Source organism: Microtus oregoni, unplaced genomic scaffold (genome assembly GCF_018167655.1).
Source record: "Microtus oregoni isolate MIOR12 unplaced genomic scaffold, Mior012 000009F_ref0000495, whole genome shotgun sequence".
NCBI lineage: Eukaryota > Metazoa > Chordata > Mammalia > Rodentia > Cricetidae > Microtus > Microtus oregoni.
Window position 1 is genome coordinate 28,944,409 of NW_024543068.1, and position 15,825 is coordinate 28,960,233.

The window sequence follows — 15,825 nt, forward strand, 5'->3', positions numbered from 1 at the left end:
AACCCATAATCATATTCACAGTAGTAAACATACCCATTATCCCCAGACATTTCTCTGCCCTTTGGGATGCCCCCTCCTACTTCACACCCCTTCACAAGGAACCATGGATTAATTGCATTTTCTAGGTTTTTATGTAAATCGAATCCTAGGATATGAATTTTTTTTGCCCAGTTTTTTTCACTTAGCATAATTGTGTTTAGATTTGTCCATGTTGATGTTTCTGTCAGTAGTTCATTGTGTGCTAATGCTGAGTGGGAAACCTTTTAACAAATATACTAATATTCGTCTATCATTTCACCTACTGGTGAAAAATTAGATCATTTCCAGGTCAGTGGTATTACAATGATGCTGATAAGAATGTTGATTCATGACTTCATGGATGAATACCTTTCTTATTAGTTTGGATAGGTTTCTGATGTTAAATATTTATTTGGTTGTTAGTTTGTGCTTTGGTTTTGAGACAGCATCTCAGCATCATGTATGTGATAGGCTGGCTCTCATTTCACTGTGTAATCAGAGACTATCTGAGTCTTCCTGCTTGCACTTCGTGAGTGCTGGGATAACATGTGTACACTATCCATCCTTGTTCTAGCTCTTAAGCTTTAGAGGGTATCTTGTAGCTTTCATCAGATTCTTCATAGAGGAGTAGCTAATAATAAAAAAGTAAACTTTTTTCCTAATAAGTTTTTGTGCTTTTTTGTTTGTTGTTCTTTTACCACTAGCTATAACGTGCAGGAGGGTAATGTTAATGAGAAATGGTAGAAAATGTAAATATTTTCATCTTACCTTTTTTTATAAAGAGAAGCAATTGATATTTAATGATTAATTATGATATCTACTGTGAATTTCAATGCATAGAATTTTGAAAGGCCTTAGGTCTGCTTTTATTCTAATCACTAATATTTCTTATAAGTCATTATTCCTTTGGCTTTATAATAGTGATGTTCCATGGTATCAGTTGAAAACCATTACCTCCCAAAATTTAGAGTTCTTTGAGGATTAATATTAATATATATGATTTATATTATTATCTTCCTTTAGTATTTAAAGAGAATTCACCAGTAAAGGCATAGGAGGGCAATCTTTCCATTTTAAAGGGAAATGTTTGATGGAAAATTCAATTTCCTTACATTATAGGACCACTTAAGTTATCCATTTCATTTTCAAGATCTTTGGTAAATGATAGCTCTATAGGAATCAGTCCACTTTATTTAAATGCACTTACTGTTCCTTAATACCTAAGAACCTTAATCCATAGAACCAATTTTCTTATCCACCTGTTGTTAACTTCTCTCTCTCATCTATCTCTCATCTATCACTAATCATCTATTGATCATCTCCCCCAATACACAGACTACTTAACCAGTATTATAGTGTTCTAGTTTGCTTCCCATCTCTGTGATAAATACATTCTAAGCAAAAGAAATTTGGAAAAAGAAATGGTTTTATTTTGCCTGTCCCAGTCCATCACTGAGGGAAGAGAGGGCAGAAATTCAGCTAGGAGCAGAAGCAGGAACAAGAGAGGGCAGTCGCTTAATGTTTTTCTCATGTGCTTTTTCTCAGCTTGAACTACCTTCCCGGGTTTGGCACCACATACAGGAGTGGTGTGCCCCCCCCCACCTACTATTAAGATAATTCTCGACAGATATGCCTTTAGGTCATTCTGATGGAGGTAATTCTTCAGTAAAAGTTCTTTCTACCAGATGATTGTAGTTTGTGTCCATTTAGGACAAACTAGCCAACACAGTTTGTCTAGAATTTAGCCTGGTTAAGGCCTTACCAACTCAGTGTGTGAAAGCAGGATTTACAATGAGCACAATAGAATCATTAGATTTGAGAGATGTCTCAAAAGTTCTAGATGCTGATTCTATGTCAGGCTGGCCCCCAGAGCGGGTTGTGAGGAATTCTGAAGTCTCGTTTAAAGTAGGTTGAGAATGCTGGAATCTAGCCATGTTCACCCACTGTTTTTAAGGGATTCTCAGAGTTGAGCTGTGAGAAATAGCCTCCACAGTCTGCTTAGTTCTTCAACATCAGAAGATAGTTGGCTCCTTGCATGGTTCATGAGTTATCAGGCAGAATCCTTATGCTTAAGACTGGGGAGAGAAATCCTTTATATGATGACAGCCAACTAAATATAGATAGGCAGAGTCTTGTGCAAGGGTTGCCTTTTTGTTTTATTTATTTATTTATTTATTTATTTATTTTTGAGACAGGGTTTCTCTACACAGCCCTGGCTCTCCAAAAATTACTCTGTAGACCAGTCTGTCCACAAACTCACAGAGATCCACTTGCTAATGCCTCTCGAGGCAAGGATTGTTTTAAAAGACAAGGTTTGAGATATTTATAGAAAGAGATTAGTCGGCCAAATCAATGTATCACAGAGATTCTTGCATTTCAGTATTCATTGCAACACTATTCACAATAGTTAAGTTAAGAAAAAAACCTTGGTATTCAACAACAGAGGAAACCAAATGTATAACTCAATAAAAAAAAAGTTTAAAAATATAGTTACCTGCACAATGAATTTTTCACCAATAATTAATGAAATTTTATGCATGAAAATGGACTTAACTGGAGATAATCATATTAAAGAATGTAGCCAGTCTTAGACAATACTGTTTGCTCTCATTTGTGGGTGCTACATATAAATGCATAATATATGTACTGATGTCATGGACATAGAAGCAAAACTATGTGACAACAAAGAAAGGGGACTTACAGGAGAGAGGGGAAGTGAGAAGAGGAAAGATAGGAAAGGGGGATATGCTCAAAGTTCATGACATGTGCAGGAAAATGGCCTTCTGTAGACTATATAATAAAACTTAATAAAACATAAAAAGATATTACCTAGAATATATAAAAAAAGTCCTCCGATGAAACCCCACATCTAAGTATAATCAAAGAGCTCATATAAAAGGAACTAATAGAGATATTTAGAGGCCAACAGATATTTTAAAACGTAGGACTCAAGTCTATAATATATATAATATAGCCAATCCTTTGTGCCATAGATTTAACCACCTAAAGACCACAAATACTCAAAAAATTGCAAATATGTTGAACATATCAATTTAGGCTTTTTTTTTACATTTTGCTATTCCCTGAGAGATATAGCATAAAGAGACAGGATACTTGTACAATGTTGTGGGATAATCTTTTTGTTCACGGTGAAGATGTGTCTTTGCCAAAGTACCTTCTAATTGACTTAATGTAGAGTTGAATGTTAAATAGCTAGGCAAGGGATATTAGAGAGGACTTCCTGGCAGAGAGAGGAACATAGAGGGATATAATTAGGCATTCTGGAGCTACCAGCCACACATGAAAAGTAAATGCCACTAGGCAGTAGCAGCACACACCTTCAATACCATCATTTGGGAGGTAGAGGCAAGTGGGCATCCGTGAGTTCGAGGCCAGCCTGGTTTACAGAGTGAGTTCCAGGGCAGCCATGGCAGCTACACAGAGAAACCCTGTCTCGAGAAATCAAAAATAAAAAACAAAACACAAAAAAAGAAAGGAAGAAAGACAGGTAAAAGCCACGTGACAGAGCATAGATTAAAAGAAACAGGTCAATTTGAGTTATAAGAGCTAGTTGGGAACAAACCTAAGAGAAAGGCCAACATTCCATAGTTAATTATAAGTCTTTGTGTCATTATTTGCAGGTAGAAGGTCCCAATGAGAAAGTACTATTACATATGGTTCCCAACATCCAGCCACATATATCCACATAAGGTCCCAGAAAGTCAAAAGGCAACTAAAAGAATCAACTTCTTGATATGGCTTCCATGTGACAGGCTAGGCATACCGAGGCGTGGCTCTTTTAAGAGGCTCTGATGTGCAGTTGAGCATTTGAGCAACTAACACTCATAAAAATAAATAAATAAGACAGTTTAAAGTAATAAAGTCTTTAAGGAAAGAATAAAGTAATATAAAAATAAAAATAAGCTATATGAGGATGGGCAATAATGACTCCTGGATCCTGTATGTTGCTTTCTTGGCTTTTTTTTTTAATGCAGATGAGTGGAGGACAGATGCAGCTAAGAGACATTGGATTGTAGACAAATGCTAAATTAAATCAACCTATATATTTTAAGAATATCTTACCTTCAGCACGAAGTCAGAAAATACATTGTATTGGGGGAGAGGTTATTCTTTTATTATCACAGGAAACAAAATGTTATGGATTTCTTCAAAATTAATAAAGATACTATCAGATCAAAGGAGACCTCCTGAAAATCCTGGCTACAGACGAGAAGGAAAATAAAAGAAGAGCTACCAAACAGGTGACATGTAAGCTGATCCCTCTTCATGGGAACAACTCTGATACCAGATGAGGCATGAAAGATCTTGTTGGCTACAGTGACCACATGACTTAGTATTATACACCATCCATTCATATGGCATCAATGGAGGTTTGTTTTATAGTTTGATTATGCAGTTCAAGCAGATTTATAAAGTCGACAGATGTCCTTTTATTTGTTCATAAATAAAACAGAGAATCATCATTAGCTGATTTGTACATAGCACACATTCCATACCTGTGTTGATGTAGATATGTATGGGACATTTTAAATTTTGCATACTTTCAGAACAAAAGGACCAGCCATGAATAAAGTCAAGAAAGGAGCACGGATAATCCAACCCCTCAGAATCCCTCTGTTAGAGTTTAAAAAATGTCAGCTTGGCTAACTGAAATGGTCCAGCCTCACAGACTACTCTAAAGAAGACTTCAGATAAGCGCTGCACTTTCCCATCACACAGATACTGGACAACAGCTAATTCTCCCAGACCTGACCATTATCTCAATTTTCTCAGGGTCACCTAAAGATGCTATTGCCTTCAGACAATTGGAAGTCGTCTAGAAAACAAAACACCTACATTCCCAAAAAGTTAGGTAGGCATTTTTTGTTTGTTTGCTTGTTTGCTTGTTTTTGATATTCAGTGGATTATGGATGTGTGTCATTTTTTAAGGGTTGGTTGCAAATTGTCACTGGTCATGGTCAGGGAAGAAACTAAACAAAAGAGATTTTCAGGGATCTCATTCTGAAAAGGAAAAATGAGGGAGAAATGGTAGAAACAAAAAAGGTTCATTGAATCTCCTTTTAAACTAAAAATTTTACAAATAATTTACATTGGTATGGATTTTTGTATATTGATACAAATTTAAGATTATTTATGTTATACTGTATATATGTTTCTGCCCTTGTTTAATATATTTTTCTACTATGATAAAATTCATTGTTAGTTTGTTCTAACGTAGTGTATTATGTTTCTAGAGAAGGTGTAAACCATGCGGAAATCCTGAGATGTTATATAAGGATTTTGATATTGTCAGGCACTCTGGGACCAATGCTCTTAGATACGAAATGACCACTGTGCTGAAAAAGAGGTTCAAAATCTTACAGAAAAACAAATCAATTCAAGGAAAGTATAAAGCATTTACAAGTGAGCATGGGGTCTGAAGAAACCATGAAATCGGACTTAACCCTTTGTTGTTTGGAAAGGCGATTGCAGAAATACTGATGGTATCAGCACTGCACAGGCCTCCATAGATTGCCATCCACTCTGTTTATGGGAACTCAGCAACACCAGTGCTGGATTATTGTATGACAAACCTTAGGGAAATCAGAGGTAATGTGAAGACAGCAAAACAGGACATACAAATTGTAAAGAACATGTTATCTTGGACGCGAACCTTTGATTATATCAAATTTTGGTACTGGTCTTTCTTATCAAAGGTGAAAAAATATATTTGGCAACTCTTGGAAGTTTCCTGTGATCTTCTTGTCTAAACAATTCTCTTCATGGAATTGTAGAGACATGTTCAGCTCTATGATAACTAGCAAAGCACTGAAACAGTTTCCTTTCCTGGTTTTAGAATCATAAGACTGTTTTGAAATAGAAATACCAAAAATTATAGATACCAATTATAGATTCAGAGTGTCTACATGATATTGCATTTTAAACTTGTATAGAAACATTTTTAAATAATATTATCTTTTAAACAAACTAACCTAACTTAATTATAGGAAAATAGTCAATTTATGTGTTTAATCGTTGGGCTATTAGCATAGTTATTTCCTGTTAAATATAAAAGAGACCCCAAATGATTGAGCATTACCAGGCCAATTTTTAATTAAAGATTATTAAATTTTTAGCTTCACAGATCTGTTTAAAGAATCAGGAAGTGTCAGGTAGTGGTGGTATACACTTCTAATCCAAGCACTTGGGAGGCAGAGGCAGGAGGACCTCTGTGAATTCAAGGCCAACCTGAACTACTGGTCTACAAAAGCTAGTTCTAGGACAAACTCCAAAGCTACACAGAGAAACCTTGTCTCAAAAACCAAGAGAGAGAGAGTGTGAGAAGCAGGGGGGAGAAGTGCCTTCATTACTTACCTCATGAACATAAAAACTCCAGTTCCACCAAAAACACCACTAAGCAATACCTTAGCAGTGGGAAGATGGAAGAGTGGACACTAAGAATCTCTGCAATGATTTTTTTGCTGTTATTCTGAATCTCACACTTTATACTAGAACTATGCTTCTCTTTCTTAGAATACTTATTCTAAACATTTAAAAAGAAAATCTTCGTGTTTTGTTTTCTAATCATGACTTCAAGGTATAGCCAACTCGCCTCTAAAGATGATTATTGTTTTCTTTGGGAAATAAAACAAAGAGGCCTTTCTCTTTAGCTATACACACAAACTGTCATCTAATTTGTATCGAATTTAATGAGAAATTACTCAATGTGTTATAAGACAATCTGTTGTTAATGAAGAATAGCAATTTCTGTTTAATGACTATTAAATGGCTTTATTGCCAAAATGCATCATTAATACTCATTATTACATTGGCGTGAATCTGATACACAAACTACATTAATTGCTTCCTTTTCATCTCTGTATTTTCCCTCTCCATCACTGCACACAGGTAACACCCACAAAGAGCTGATTACATACTGGCCAACTTCTCTGAAAGAAATGTCCACCACAGCAATAGCATCACTAAAGCTGCTCTCACTGAGAGCATCTCAAAAAACTAATCCCAGAAGGTGAGAAAGCAGATAATTTTTAAAATTTATCCCTGGAAACTTAAGTTTACAAATGAAAGCCAAGGCACATTTTTGCCTCCTTCCCCTCAGAGTAAGTGAGAAGGCTAATCACAAAAATATGACAGACATTAAGATGACTCTGACATGGGACATTATAGGTGCCAACTGGCAGAAAGCTGCTTCCAAAGTATGGAGGTCAAAGTGAAATGAAGCTTAAATACTAAATTATTTTATTTCTATTGTGCTTCCTTTGTATTTATTATGTCTCAAAATTTATTTTAGAGATGTCATACTTCTGTAAAAATTGAAAACAGATGTGATACCACCATGAGAACATAAGTACAACCAAAAACAAAAAAATATGATGTCAGAGAATTAACGGGAAGTTCATCAATGCATACGTTATATAGGAAGAGTAAAAGAAGATTTTCCGTATACTGACCAGGAGGTATTCAGGTCACCCACATCATCCTCAAGATTAGAATAAGGAAAAGGGAAAAGAAAGGCAACACTTAAATTTCCACCTCTACATTTCTATTAAGTGATGGTCTATGCAGCAGGCTTTAAAAAGGGAATGGTTGTAGGGGCTGAAAGGATTGCCTAGTAGTTAAGAGCACTGGCTGCTCTTCGAGAGGACTCAGATTTGATTCCCAGAGTCTGAACAATGGTTCATGACCATCTACAATTATAGTTTCATGGAGATGCTTGTGCTTTTCTGGCCTTTGTAAGCACCAGCTAGGTACACACACAAGTGATGCGCAAATACTCACTTGAGTGGCAAACACTCATCTTCCATGACACAGTATGAAAATTGAACAATATATTCTACTCATGAAAGAAATTTAGAAACATAAAAATGGAAACTAAGACCACAGCAATCAAAGGTGTAACGTTTAGATGATTAGTTGTTTGCTGGAGATTTCACTTGTGTTCTCTGGTTTAAGGCTTTAAATAGTGTAACCGCGATGGTGTGCGGAAATATCTGTAAACAGTGGGATGCTACTCAGTCAGGAAAATACTTAGCATGCAAGTATGAGAACCTGAGAAAGTTACTAGATATAAGATGTAATTCTATTCCACTTCCTAAGATGTCTTTAAAATTCAAATTTCATGATCAATAGTGAAAAGATTAACTAGTGTAAATAGACTATTTATGTACCCCTGCATTATTACAAACAGAAAGCATTCACAGGGAGATTGGCATTTTCTTGGTGGCAGAAGAATCTGTGCAACCTTTCTGTGGTACTTGAGGTGTGGAGGAAACTATATCACTTAGGAAAACTAGAAGTTAGCAAATGAATTACTCTGAAACTGGACTATCCTACGTACTTGCATCTAAATTACTAGCCTTCTTCCCACCCTGCTCACCTGTTCATTTTCATTTTTCCAGTGTTTATATGTACATATCAAAACAGCTCAAGGCAAGAGGAAGTTACTTAACTTTTAATAGAGATTCGCGTTCCCATTAAAGAGTATAATCATTAGTTCCCCCCCCCCCTTTTTTATTTTTGAAAGCATGGGAAAAAAAAAGCAGAAAGTGCTTTCACCAAACATCAGATATTTCTCAAAAATCAGCACACATAGTCTTAACGATTTGGGTTGTAGCTTTGTTTAGCTACTGTTGGGCCATTTGGATTCTCAAACTGTATCTTGGATGTGTCACCTCAAACACCAGACACTGTTTACTATTCATTGCAAGAAGCTCATATCCGGAATCCATGAAAATGTGAAGATGATAGGTTTGATTCAGTTGCATATTTGTACACAGACTTCTGTGTTTTTCCCAAGCAGATGACTATTTTGTCTTCAATGGTTATTTCAATGCTTCAGTGTGACATGTCAGCTTCTCAAAGAAATTCTTACGAGGTACTTTGTGTTAGCCAGCTGCAGAAGTGTTCAAAGAATTTGAGTGGGATTTCTTAGTAACAGTTACCATCATCTCAGATCCATATTGTTCAAACGTTAAATTCATCAGCCACCGCTTGAATATTATCTTGCTTGAAAAATACCTTGTTCATGATTTCTCCCCTGAGTAAACAACATACCACCGGGACTTTGGTTACACATATCTGTGACATCAGCCATCAGACTCGGCAACAAACTGTGACAATGAAGCTAAAGATAAACCTTTAGGAAAAAAAAAAGCATTAAAAGCCTGTCAAACATCCATTAAGTACCGATTCCTCTGGGAGAGATGCATTCATAACATCCAGTTCCTGACATTGATTAGAAGCATGGGATCTGAAGGCAGTTCACTATTTGTTAGCCCCAAAATTACACTCTGGAAAGATAAACAGCATCTGGCTGAATTCTCCTATCACGAGTTCTTTTAAAGCCAGGCCAGAAAGAGAGATTCTGCATCTTATTTCGGTGTCCAACATGCTGCTAATTTCTAATCTGCTGCAAAGACCTGATTAGTCAATGAACGTATTTTGTTGATCAAATCTCCCCCAAACAATGAAAATGCAAACGACTTTATTTTGGAAACGATTGAAATTGTCTAAAAGATGTACATCTGGCACCCCAAACATTTCAACTCTCATCAAACTCTGCCTGTCCTACTTTTTGGCCATTCCTGCACATGATCATTCCCAATCTTTTTGGAAATAACCAAAGGACTAATTAGGTCACTTGTAGCTTGGCTTCCGGGCCAGTCCAGGATCCCAGCTGGAAGTGCAGGCCCTTAGGAGAGCAATCACCATGTCTAACACTGCTGCTTGGCTTTGGGGATGATTGACATTTCAAGAGCTGAACAAGCTTAACGTTGAATAAAATGCATTGAGGCAGAGCTGACACTAGGAAATGAACACATTTGTTCTACAAATATTTGCCAAGCATTTGCTATGTGCCAGCCATTGTGCTAGGTGCTGGATATAGAGAGAATAAAATGAAATTTCCTCTGTACAAAAAACAAAAACAAAACACACAGCCTATGCATTGAGACAAGTATGTAATTTACAATATTATATGGTACATGCTATCACTGATCCTAAAGTAGGGGGTTGCTAGAATATAAAGTAAGAGTCTGAAATGAATTTTAACTGGAAAAGGAGAAAGGTTTTGGAAGAAGAATAAATACACTGGCAGTATGAATATTTCTAGGAAACGGTAAATAAGAAAAGACACAAGCCGATAGGACACATGGCACCTTATTAGAAACTGAAACACTTAATATGCCTCATAAGCTCATCACCTTGAGTCTCAGTGCCATAGTGTCTGCTTCTGACTTTCCCTAGGATCTTAGAAATGATCCCTATTCATTTATTGTTGAGAAGGGGGATGTCCAAATCATAGATCATATGGTACCAAATAAATTCCCAATACATGGGTTACATCTTTTTATGTCTTTCACCGGTGGAACCTATAGACACCCAACTATCAAAAGCTGTCACCAGTACTGCGGGTTCCCCTCTATAACTTGACAATAACACCCCATTGCTGAAGATACCACATTCTTACGTCACACACATGGAGAAATCTAGCTGGTAGTCCACTGGAAATTTTACTGCGACTTGCTAGCATTCATTGAGTTGGAAGGTGTTCCATATGCTCGCTCTGGGAGGAGAACGGCAATCATCAGGCTCACACACTAGAAATGCTCTAAGATACAATAATGACATACTTGTGATATATGCCCACTGGTGCAATAGTTGCATGAATGCTATGGAACTGACCAAATACTTTTTAATTGGTTTAAGGACTGATCTATGAGATAGAACATCTGACACTGTCCATAAAGCCAAGAACCTTAGACTAGATGCTATGGGCCTCTTTCATGGAGTAGATAGCAAACAACACGGAAACTCATAGATGTATCTTATGCTTTAAATCTTCAGTTCTTTGTTTAAACCTTTCCCTACTCCAAGATCTTTCTAACCCAAACTATGTTTACTTGGCTATGCAATAATTGTACAGTTCTTATACTTTATTAAAATTTAAGTCTTTACTTTTACAAGACTCATGTAATTAAATGATCCCACCTCACTTTTATATATTACCATCATGACAACCTACAGAACACTGTATATTAATAGATGAAACAAATAACACTTGCTTATTTTGACTATACTTGTTTATTGTTTGTTTACTTCAAAATTCCATTTCTACTAAATGTTTTAATTTTCATGGTTTTTATGATATGAAAATTATCTTATTGGTATATGTGTATTTATCAAGCAAAGGAACATTGCCCTAGGATTCATGCTTACATTTCAGTATACCATGGCTATTATATGTCTTTATATCTTCACATGTTAGTCAGTTTTTGACCCAAAGTGAATATTCAGAAGATAGGTGTTAGTTGTTGAATAGATGCATGAAGTATAGAGAGTTGTGATGGGCTGGACGGTAGATGTGAGCAAAAAGCCATTTCATAAAGGCCATTTAATGCTTACCTAGAAATTTAAATCTCACATGAGAACAAAGTGTAAAAATGAACTGCTTAAAAATCTGACATAATAAAAATTTACATTAAGGTTGCCCAGCTCAAATGTCATATGAAATCAAAAATAAAATAAAGAAAACAACTGAAAAATTCTATTGGAAAATTTTCCACATCTATCATGACATCTTTGAGCTAAATGTAAAACATGCTAGCATAAGAATATAACTTTTAAGAACAAGGAGACAAGACACCAAGGAGAATGGATGGCCCAGATGCTCCAGCATTTCAAAATGCCTCTGTTACAGTTTCCTCAGAATTCTACAACCAGAATAAATTCAAGGCTGCTGGCTAAGATGATACAGGCTCACAGAATGCTCCAGTCAGGACTTGCACATAATCCTAAATTTCCCCAAAGTCCCTCAAAGATTACCAGCACACCAGTCAACAGGAAGTAGTCTATAAAATTATGCCCACATTCCCAATATAATGGTTTGTGGATGTTTATTATCATTTAAGGTGGAGGTTGATTACAAATTGTTATATTACTGGTCATAGTCAGGAAAAAGGTAAACAAAGGAGTTAAATTCCAAGTTTTTTTCTAAAGGAAAAAGGGGGTTCATATGATAGAATAAAAGGCAGATTATTGAATATACTTTCAAACTAAAAAAAAATGATAATACTATTGAAGAATGCTCTCCACATTGGCCCTCAACATTCATCTGGCCCTAAAGTGCTTGTAATACTATTTGTGTCAATATTTTTTTGTAGGGAGCTTCAAAGAAATATTTTGAAACTTTTAAGAACAAGGAGACAAGACACCAAGGAGAATGGATGGCCCAGATGCTCCAGCATTTCAAAATGCCTCTGTTACAGTTTCCTCAGAATTCTACAACCAGAATAAATTCAATTTACTGTCTTTCCTCTAACTTACCAGTAATTAACTATATTTAGAAACTGGCTTAATTATGCAAATTGAATTGCTTTATTAAATCTGATGTAGATCATATACAAATTGTAACATTTATATGGTGTTATGGGCCGTTTTTCATTCAACACTTTTTCATTCAACACTGGGAAAACAGACATCTTTACAGCTTATCTATTTTGAATATTACTGTGAGTATGAAGAAAAACTTAGAAGCTGGGCATGTGGCCCACGTATGTGACTCCGCCTCTCTAGAGACTGATTCAAGAGGGTTTCCAGCTCAAACATCCTTAAATAGTAAGACCATTTTTTTTGTTGTTCTTGCAAAACAAAAGTTTAAGAGAAAGTTGAATAGATATTTTTTGAACAGACATGTTTTATATGTTTTTGTTTAGGAGACCATGTATATTGTTGATTCAATATAGTTACTGCGTCAGAACAGCACACCAAATATACAATATAACTAAGTATGGAAAACACACTAATTTCCAGAGATTGTTTTAGTCTTCAGTGTCTTGGTTTCTTTTTATCTGTCTCTTAAATGTCTCCCAGATTCATCAGATAAAAAACAAATAGGTGCATGTCCAAGGTACCCCTTCCCAAAGAAATTTCTCTTCTGTTATAGATATCAGAGCTATTGGAATGAAGCTTCATGCAACTAATATTTGTTCATGTCTCATAAAAATTCATAAGTATGGCCCGGAGGTGGTGGCGCACGCCTTTAATCCCAGCACTTGGGAGGCAGAGGAAGGCGGATCTCTGTGAGTTCAAGATCAGCCTGGTGTACAAGAACTAGTTCCAGGACAGGCTCCAAAACCACAGAGAAACTCTGTCTCGAAAAACCAAAAAAAAAAAAAAAAAAAAAAAAACATAAGTATTCATATGTGATATGAGAAAATAGAAAACTAAAGAATGGAATGTCTAATAAATACTACGCAAAATTATGCAGCCTATATCCAATGAAATAAAGAAGTAAAAAAATTACATAGACAAAATAGAACATTTGAAATATTTTTAAAAATAACTACTATTAATTGAAGAAACTGGTGGCAAACAATATTTTTAATTTGTGCCTATTTTTAAACCAAATTTCTTTATTTTAAATTTGCATGAAATTAGCAAAATATTATGACTAAGGATTATCACATCCTATAACTTTATTTAAATGTTAAGAAAAAATGTTTCATTTACAAATTTTATTTGTACCTTCTTTATTTCACTTGACAAAAGTGGATCTATTGATTGAAATATTGACAATATGACCGTGAACTCCTTACGTAATATAGCATAATATTTAACCTATAGTTCAGACACAAAACAAATTCAGGAAATAACATCTTCATGACATGCTGGGGTCAAAGTACCCAAATTCATTGTATTTAGAGTTATTTCAATGATGGATTAATGAACACTAATGACCTTAACCCCCTCTACAGAAAATTTACATATCAAAATAAACAAAAAATATTGCTTAGAATATATTATATATTTCAAAATTCTATCTCTTTCATTGCAAATATAATAGTTTAATCCAAGTTAATTAATAACAAGTATTATAACATTTTAAGAAAAAATTGGTTTGCCAGAGTACTTTTAAAACTGTTTTAATCAGATAACTGTTTTCCTATGTGTATATCAATTCTCATCTTTTGATCCATAATTTATGGTTGAATTTTAAAAGCTACTAGAAAAATCTATTGATATGTGGTTTATTTTGAAAAAATGCAGATATATTATGAGTAAATAATATTCTCAAATATATGTTATCAATTAACAGACACAGTTTAAAAATATAATTACTATATAATATTACTAAGAGCAATAGTATAGTTTTATGTTCTAGGAAAAATTTTTTCAAATATGTTTTTTTTCTTTTATTTAAAATTTCCACCTTCTCCCCTCCTCCCATTTTCCTCCCCCTCCCCCCTCCTCCACTCTCTCCAGTCTAAAGAGCAGTCAGGGTTCCCTGCCCTGTGGGAAGTCCAAGGTCCTCCCCCTCCATCCAGGTCTAGGAAGGTGAGCGTCCAAACAGACTAGGTTCCCACAAAGCCAGTACATGCAGTAGAATCAAAACCAGTAAGACAGAATAATGTGTCTAAACTCGAGCGCAATAAAACTACTACAGTATGCCTGGATAAATGCAATATAGCTGAAACACAAGACAAGAACTTCCAAATAGATGCTATCAATATGTTCAAGGTTCTTAAAGAGGTTATGTATAATTCCATTGATAAGATCTATGAAAACACAAACTCACAGTGGAATGAAATGATAAACACTGTTGAAAAATATGAATATGGAAGTATAATCATAAAAGAAAACCCAAACTGAGGGGAAACTGGAAATGAGGAATTTAAGATATTGAACAGGAACAACAGAAGAAAGTTTCACCAACAGAGTGTAAGTGATAAAAGAGAGAATATCAGTTATTGAACACATGATAAAAGAAATAGATGTCTTCATCAAAGAAAATGTTTTTTTTTTTCAAAAAACCTAGATACAAAACATTTAGGAATTCTGAGACACCACCAAAAGTTCAAATCTCCAAATCATAGGCTTAGGGGAGTGTTGCAGAATATTCCTTTCTACTCTGTGAATATGTACCACTGTGACTGATTTAATAAGCAGTTGAATTACCATTAACTAGGCAGAAAGAGTTTAGGCAGGACTTCTGGGGACAGGAAGGACTCAGAAGAAAGAAAGGCAGTCAACAGTCAGACAAGGAGGAAGCACAATGGGCATTACACAGTAAAGGTAACCCGGTCATAGAAAAGAATGTAGATTAAAAAAATATGGGTGAATTTAAGCTATAAAAACTATTAAGGAAGAAACCTAAAATAAGACAATGGAAGAAGTCAAACTTTTGTTATTTACAGATGATATGATAGTGTACATAAGCGACACCAAAAACTCTACCAAAGAACTCCTACAGCTGATAAACACCTTTAGTAATGTGGCAGGATACAAGATCAACTACAAAAAAAAAAAAATCAGTAGCCTTCCTATACACAAAGAACAAAGAAGGAGAGAGGGAAATCAGAGAAACATCATCATTCACGATAGCCACAAATAGCATAAAGTATCTTGGGGTAACTCTAACCAAGGAAGTGAAAGATCTATTTGACAAGAACTTTAAGTCTTTGAAAAAAGAAATTAAAGAAGATACCAGAAAATAGAAGGATCTCCCATGCTCTCGGATTGGGAGGATCAACCTAGTAAAAATGGCAATTCTACCAAAAGCAATCTATAGATTCAATGCAATTCCCATCAAAATCCTAACAAAATTCTTCACAGATCTTGAGAGAACAATAATCAACTTTATATGGAACCCATTCTTGACAGGGAAACCAAGAAATATGCCAGATAGCACCTAGGAAACAGACCTTTGAAACACAGCAGAACTGATATAATTATGAACTCATAGACATTGTGGTAATATCCAAAAGGCCTATCCATGTCTGGAGCACA